Source organism: Phocoena phocoena, chromosome 12 (genome assembly GCF_963924675.1).
Source record: "Phocoena phocoena chromosome 12, mPhoPho1.1, whole genome shotgun sequence".
NCBI lineage: Eukaryota > Metazoa > Chordata > Mammalia > Artiodactyla > Phocoenidae > Phocoena > Phocoena phocoena.
The window spans coordinates 55,378,193-55,387,087 of NC_089230.1; the positions used below are offsets into that span (position 1 = coordinate 55,378,193).

Sequence of the window (8,895 nt, forward strand, 5' to 3'; positions counted from 1 at the left end):
TTTCCTGAAGTCTCGAGTAATTTTATTTGGTGGACTTTGTATCTCTGCAAATGTTTAACACACTCTACTCGAGGCAGATAATTACTTTAGGCCTTGGTGTTGGCACAACTTCCCTTGTAGGCCTCTTCTGTTCTAACTCATTCTTTTGGCTTATATCTAACCCTATTTGGAGCACATCACTGACCCACTATGCCTCAGGCCATTCTTTGGATTGTGGAAGATGTGAAAGTACATAATTGTCTCTTTTGGGGTTCCAGATAGGGACTATACTCATTCTAAATCTTTCTGTAAGAGAAATTCTTATATTCAGAATCTGGATTCCAGATGCCTGACATCATGTTTTATACTTTCTTGGCAACCTCTGGTATACTTTTACTTATGAATTAATACTCAATATGTCTCAATGGATGTCCCTTTTATCACCTACAGTAAAAAAAACTTGCCTGAGATAAAAGAATTATCTTTCATTTCTTCTGCCCCAGCTTCTTCTTGCCCTCTTTGTATTCGAATAACCTCCACTAAACAGAGTTCAGATACATATATCTGTGTTCAGTTCTGAGTCAGTATCAATTGATCCTTTTTCTCCTTATTTTAAGTCATCTTTCCCTGCTCTTTTGCAAGCCTGGTGATGTTTTAAATTAGGTTCCAGATGTTGTAGATTAACAATAGGAAAACACTCTAGCTGTTGTTTTATTTCAGAAAATTTCTAGTTGAATAAAGTTGCACATGTGATCTGATAATTCTGAGAATATGATGTTATGATTCAGGATATTGTCACCTTTGTTCTGCTTTGACAAACAATTTAGTAAGTTCAATAAGCAGGACTTGTTTGCTTTCCCTAGAAGTAGAGAAATTAAGATGCTTCCTCTTCCCTAGAGTATGAATATGCTGCATTACAAAGCTAGTCCACTTCAGAAGTAGAAAGAAATAGTGACACAGGTTATACCTGTTATAAAATGAAATGCTCTACTGGACAAAATAAAGCTAGAAAGCAGTGTAATGCAATGTGGCCAGATTAAGCAATATATATACATATATTTTTTTTCCCTCAGCACTTAAAGAAGAGTGCATTAAAAAATTCAAAGGAGTGATATTAGAAAACTATATTTTAAATACAATTGAGATTTAATCATCAGTTTGATAAAACACCATAGCTTATTTAATAAAATATTTCAAAGTCTTTGCATAATATTTTATTAAATATTTATTTTTATAATATTAAAGTAAGCTCAAATTACTATCGTTTTTTTCCTGTAGATCATTTGAGAGAAACGTTCTATTTTTTAGCATCATGTTCATCCTTTTCTCAGTTTTCTACTTGGGGAAACATAAATATCTTCACTGAAAATAAAAATGTTGCCTTCAAATCTTCATTTGGATAGGCATAATATAATTAAAGTTTAGAAAGGAGAGCTCTTAATTTTACAATTCTGCTATTTCAAAAATATCAATGCAAATATTAATGAAAATGGAACATTTTCATATAACCTAAATTTATTTATGTCCTTATAAATTCAGATGCGATTTCCTATCAACATAATTATGTTAAGAAGCTAGTCTTAACGTAACACGTGTACAGTCTGGCTGTTTAACTAAATGATCCTGTCATACAAAGTGATAGAATATCTGAGATGAGGAAATACTGCTCTATTATTTAAAAAATAAAAATATAAAACCAAATATGATTACAGAGTTTAAAAATGAAATAAAGACAGCAGATAACAGATTGAATTCTGTAGAAAATAAGTTTACTGATTGAAAGCATTAGCCCAAGAAATCCTTTCAGAACACAAGAATGAGTCATAGAAGAAAAAGATAAGTGAAAGGTTAGATGCAGGGGAATGTGTAGAAGAAATTCAATACAAGTGTAATGGAGATTCAAAAATGAGTGCTGAGCAGAATAAGAAGCAACAACATAAAAATAATAATGAAAACTGAAACCAACATAATTCCCTGTCCCTATCCAAACCAATACTGGGACCAAACATATTTTCCCATCCTGTGACCAGGCATGCTTAGGAAAGCATGTCTTTGTATTGAATAATCCGATTACAGGCAACAGCAACTATTTACTCCAGGACATGGTTGGACCTGGAAAATACGACTGTAAACCAATAAAATAGATTGTTTCTCAAGCCTAACAGCTTACTATTCAAGTCTCCCTTCAAAATCCTTAACTTAACACAAAACTACTACATCAGAAACTCTGCCCAATCCCAACTAGCTCTCTACCTTTAAAGACCTAACTTGGAACAGTAGATGACTCAGGATATGCTTAATACTTGGAGATGAAGAGCAACAGGTAAAATTTATTTATGCATGTAATATGTTTTCTATCTTAATATTCAATTCCTGGAAATTATACTTTATATATTTAACATCCACTCAATAAAATTTTATTATCTACTCTACACACAATGTTGCAAGGCACTGGAAAAATGGAATACAAGTATCGCTATCAAGGAACTTAGAACTCTTAAAAGAAGTAACATTGCATTTCAATAAATATGCACATATAAAAGGATAATCTCAAGCATCTGGAGACCTTTCTCCCTCTCCTCAATAAAGTCTACTTCTAAGTCAGCTACTTACTAATGGATGGTACAGACTTACAACCAGGGACAAGGCTAAAAATCTTAGGCAACACAGCTATTAATTTATCTTCATAGAGTGTTTAAACCTTATGAGTTTATGGAATTTCTTATCTATATATGAAAACACAAGTCTTTTCTCCCAACCCCAGACTTTCTTCTTTGTTGGTATCAAACTAAAACTCATACATTTTTAAAGAAATGGCCCACTCCTCATTAACTCCCATGGTGTTTTGCTAGGGTAGGCAACTAGGCACGTGGGTGCTGTGTGGATACCCTTGTAATCTGACACATGTCTAATTCAGGGCTTGCTCAATCACTGTGTGACAAGAGCAAGTCAGTCTGCTGACTCTAAGGACTTATTCTAGCAATCTAAGGAAATCTGTCTATAATAGGACAGGGCAGCTATCAGCTCTCAAGGAGCTTAACTTTCTAAGCTCACGTGTTTCTTTTAAATATCATAATCTATTTTGGAAGAGATACACACATTTTGAGTATAAGCACAGAATCATTTCTCTACAACTTCCTATTTTCTAATTTACTAAGTGGCATGCCAAGGGATTCAAAATTAATTCTATGATGATTCACCAATCAATGGTAGGATAATAAGTCCATCAAACATTGTGTAAACTATAACAATATCCTAGATACATGTTAAAAGAAGTAAATCATTTTTATTGCTCTGAAAGAAATTTTGACTTATTTAACAAAAAACATGATAGGAAAAAACAGTATTAGGCAACAACCTATCATTGTTAACAAGGGTGTACATACAAGATCTATAGGGGATCAGAGCAAAGAAAAACGAAAGTACAGGAGGAAGTAGAGTTGGATGCCAACCAAATGAAGAAAGAATTTTAGCTAGATGGAGGGAATTAAAGTTCTGTGCCACAGTAAGAAAATAAAATCACTACTAACTTAAACAAATGATATGCTGTCCAAACCAAGATTCACTGGAAAGTGAAAGCGGGTGCTAAGAAGTTATAATAATATATTATTTTAAATTTTTTTATTGTCCCCAAAACTGATTTTATTACGATGTTGAACTTATTTAAAAACTTATAGTATATTTAAAATTATTTTCAAAAATAAACTTCCTTTCAGAACACAAGAATGAGTCATAGAAGAAAAAGATAAGTAAAAGGTTAGAAACATTCATAGTGAAACATATGAATAACTGGTAAGTTTTAAAAGATTGAATATCGAATTCCCTGGGCCAGTGATTAGGCTTTCACTGCTGAGGGCCAGAGTTCAATCTCTGGTCAGGGAACTAAGATCCCACAAGCCGCGTGGGGCAGCCAAAAAAAAAAAAAAAAAAAAAAAGATTGAATATCAACAGTATTTTATGGGAAAATCAAATTCTTTAGAGGAACCTTGCAATATTCTTTATTTTGATTACATAAACATTAAAAATTAACACAAGCAGCAGTAATTACTATTGGTTTATGTTTACATACTTAATTAGGTTTATGTGTCCTGAAAGCTTTACGACTGATATATTTCAGAGTATGGTATTATTTATTTAGTACAGAATTATGTTTTCATATAATAACTGGGGATATTATTCAAAATCGCATCTTATGGTTATAACTTTGACACCACTGACACAATTATAGATTTTTTTCTGAGGGCTGCAATAGGTTTTTTAAAATACATTTTTGGTGTACAGTTCTATGAATTTTAACACATGTATAGATACACGTAACCATACAGCAATCTGGGTACAGAACAGATCCATTACCCCAAAACACTACCTTGTGATATTCTTTCTTAAGTCACACCATCCTCCTAACTACTACCATCCTCCTACACTCTGAAGCAGCGATGGCACGGCAAGAAGAATAGAAAATGTTTATAGGAGGCCTTAGCTGGGATACTACAAAGAAAGATCTGAAGGACTACTACTACAAATTTGGTGAAGTCGTAGACTGCACTCTGAAGTTAGATCTTATCACAGAGCGATCAAGGGGTTTTGGCTTTGTGCTATTTAAAGAGAGTCAGAGAGTGTAGATAAGGTCATGGATCAGAAAGAACATAAATTGAATGGGAAGGTGATTGATCCTAAGAGGGCCAAAGTCATGAAAACAAAAGAGCCTGTTAAAAAATTTTTGTTGGTGGCCTTTCTCCAGATACACCTGAAGAGAACATAAGGGAGTATTTTGGTGGTTTTGGTGAAGTTGAATCCATAGAGCTCCCCATGGACAACAAGACCAATAAGAGGTGTGGATTCTGTTTTATTACCTTTAAGGAAGAGGAACCAGTGAAGAAGATAATGGAAAAGAAATACCACAATGTTGGTCTTAGTAAATGTGGAATAAAAGTAGCTATGTCGAAGGGACAGTGTCAGCAACAGCAACAGTGGGGATCTAGAGGAGGATTTGCGGGAAGAGCTCATGGAAGAGATGGTGACCAGCAGAGTGGTTATGGGAAAGCATCCAGGCGATGTGGTCATCAAAATAGCTACAAACCATACTAAATTATTCCATCTGCAACTTATCCCCAACAGGTGGTGAAACAGTATTTTCCAAATTGAAGATTCATTTGAAGGTGGCTCCTGCCACCTGCTAATAGCAGTTCAAACTAAATTTTTTGTGTCAAGTCCCCAAATGGAAGTATGACGTTGGGTCCCTCTGAAGTTTAATTCTGAGTTCTCATTAAAAGAAATTTGCTTTCATTGTTTTATTTCTTAATTGCTCTGCTTCAGAATCAATTTGTGTTTTATGCCTCCCCCCAGTCTCATGTTAAAAGCCCAGTGTGACAGTGTCATGTTGTAGTAGTGTCTTACTGGTTTTTTAATAAATCATTTTGTATTAAAAAAAAAAAAGAGTAGGTAGGTAGGTAACTCCTACCATCCTGCTACCTACTCTCTGTCGTTACAGCTACATCTTCTTGTAAATGTCATACAAATGGAATCAAACAGTATATGAACTTTTGAGATTGGCTTATCTCACTTGCATAATGCTTCTGTGATTCATCCATGGTGAAGAATGTTAAGGTTGTTTCTAGTTTTTTTGAATTATGACTTATGTGAATACTCATGTACAGGTTTTTTCTTGAAGATAAGTTTTTCTTTCTTTAGGTTAATACACAGTACTGTGATTACTGCATCATATAGGTAACTATGTGTTTATCTTTATTAGAAACTGCCATACCCTATTCAGAGTAGCTGTATCATTTCGCATAACCAAGGGCAATACATGAGCGTTCCAGTTGTTCTACATCTTTGTTATCACTTGAGTTTATCAATAATTTTTATTTTAGCCATCCTAAAAGGTGTTATAGTGGCTCTCATTGTGGTTTTCATTTGCATTTCCCTCATCACTAATAATGTTAAACAAATTTTATGTCCTTTTTTAACTTTTATGTATCTTTTATGATAAAGTATCGGTTCAAATCTTGTACCCACTTTTGCTAATTGGGGTTTTTGTTTTATTTCTGTTGAGTATTGAGAGTTCTTTATATATTCCAGTTAAAATTCTTTTGTCAGATGTGCGATGGCAAATATTCTCTCCCAGTCTGTTGCTCCCTGTCACATTTAAGAATTCATTGTCTAACACCAGGCCACAAAGATTTTTATCTTATTTTTTTCCCTCCAATGTTTTGTAAGTTTACTTTTTACATTTATAATCGACTTTGACTTATAGTGTAATGTGGGAGGTTTAGGTTGAGTTTAGTTATTAGCTTATGGATTCCACTTGTTCCATCATCAATTGTTTAAAGGATATTCTTTATCCATTGAATTACCTTTACCTGTCAAAATATATTGGCCATATGTGTGTGGGTCTACCTTTTGATTCTCTTTTTTTGTTCCATTGATCTATGTATCTATCCTTTGCCAATAGCGTACTCATAATAGTTTACAGTGCATTACAACTATATTTTATAAATCCTGAGTTTGTACATTAATTTTGCATGTATTCTTTAATATTCTACTAGGTATTAAATTATAGAAAAATCACATAAACCTGGCATTTAATCTGGGCTATTCTACTTAACAGAGAAACTACAACTTTGTATAAGTTATATAGAGTATATAATCTCCATTTCCTCATCTTTAACATTGTCATACATTATCCAAATTATAGGAGTGATGTAAGTGTTAAATGAGTTAGCTTTTTTAAAGTAAATAACAGTTAATATATGTTCCCAACAAGTGTTATTTCTTTTTGCTCTTTATTCTACCCTAGCATTATGCATTTGCCTGATTTTATTGGATATTATTTCAATAAAAGTAACCCTTTAAAAATACATAAAGCATGGGAAAAGAAATAAACTAATATAAATATAATTAATATAATTTTCTGCATAACTGCAGAAAAAACAATATAATATGAGGCTTTCAGAGAAGAATTATTATTTTCCACTTGTGACCTTGAGCTACGGACAAAAACAAAAGAGAACATATCATGCAGCTCGGTACCCTTTAGATTTAGTGCACAGAGAACTAATCCATCTGTTTATGGTTCCTTTTTTTGTCCCCTGATAACACTTAGTTAAAAGACACATGCTTCAACCTCCAAGATAAATTATCCTTTCAATTCTTAATGGTTGTAAGTAATAAAATCTAAGAGCAAATCAGTGCATGCATTAAAACTGGTGACATCTATGCCTTTGACTTGCTGAATGATTATCAAGATATTTAAAGGTTAAATGGTTATTTATACATTTATACATGGATGGAGTTCATGAATACACTCATAGTTGCTCTCAACATTTGAGTGCCATATATGAATAAGTGGGTAGATGAGGCAGAATAATGGTTCAAATGAGAAATAAAAATTAATAAATGTACAAGGCTCAAAGAATTTGATGTCTACATTCAATGTAGTAGTCATCTTAACAAAAACAGAAAATTTGGAGAGGGGAAACTGATTTTATGAAAGATATTTCCTCTATAAATAGCATTTTAGTGCACATCTGGGAGAAGTCCCAGAGGCAACCTCAATAAACATGCATTGGAACATTTTTCTAAGAAAGAACTCAAGCTGTGTTCTAGTAATTTAATTTTCTGCCCCTTATTTCAACACAACAGTAAAAATATTCACTTTAAGATTGCTATAACTGTTCTCAGAATCTATGATTTGGGACTCTTTTAGGTTATATGATAATAATTCAGTGTTCATGAGATCACATTAGCTAGGATGGCTATAGACAAAATAAAAATTACTTTTTTCTGGGGTTTTTTTTGGCAACTGTTCCCATACAGGCTGGGTTGAGTCTTCTATTCCCAGCAATGAGGTCAACAACAAACAGATGAGAAACATAGTGAGATGGTAAGATTTCAAGAAAATATTTCATAAGCTTTGTTTTAAGCCATATATAAATCTATTGCTAGACATTTTTCTGAGTAAAAACATATGTGTGTGTGTGTGTGTGTGTGTGTATACACACATATACATATACATATATATATATCAGAGGATTGACCTAAAATCACTGCCAGAAAGAAAAATTCCACCTTAACTGTGAAAATTCTGAAAAGAAACGTGGCTTTTCAGAGGACTGAACATAGGGGAACAAATTAAAAGTGAACACAGTTCTTGGGCTTAAGCTTTGCAAGTCATCATGGCTGGGCAAGAAAATGGTGCAAGAAAAGACATCTGTTTCCATATTAACTGGTAATGGAAATAAGAGACAAAGAATGAAGTTTAGGGTTTTACAGGAAAAGATGGCAAAAAAAAACAATGAAAATACCAGAGTTGGCATAACACCTCTTCCAAATAGCAAAAATAAGCACAAAAAAGAAAATTACAATGAATGATTTAACATTCGTATCAGTTAGGGTTCTCTAGAGAAAAGAACCAATGAGATACCAATAGATGATTGATAGACAGATAGATGAAGAGATTTATTATGAGAATTAGCTCACACAATTATGGAAGCTGACTTATGCTTTCTCCAAGCTAGAGAAGCAGAAAAGCAGGTACTAAAATTCAGTCTGAGTATGAAGGCCTGAGAACCAGGGGAGCCACTGATGTAACTCCTAGTCCAAAGCCAAACACCTAAGAAACTGGGGGAACATTGGTGTACCTCCTAGAGTCCAAAGACCCAAGAATCAGGAGGCCTGATATAAGAGAGCAGGAAAAGATGGATATCCCAGCTCAAGAGGAGATAGCGAGAATTTATCCTTCTTCCACCTTCTTGTTCTATTTGAGCCTTCAACAGATTGGATGATGATTCTCAATACTGTTAAGTATGAATCTTCTTTACTCAGTCTACTAACTCTTTAGAAACATCTTCACAAACACACCCATAAATAATATTTCACCAGGTCTCTGGGCTTCTCTTAGCCAAGTCAAGTTGG

The 8,895-nt window shown here is 33.6% G+C and overlaps 1 pseudogene; it reads left to right on the forward strand.

Moving 5' to 3' along the window:
- The first annotated feature begins 4,406 nt into the window (after positions 1-4,406).
- Positions 4,407-5,225, forward strand: LOC136131991 (heterogeneous nuclear ribonucleoprotein D0 pseudogene; annotated as a pseudogene).
- Positions 5,226-8,895: the final 3,670 nt, after the last annotated feature.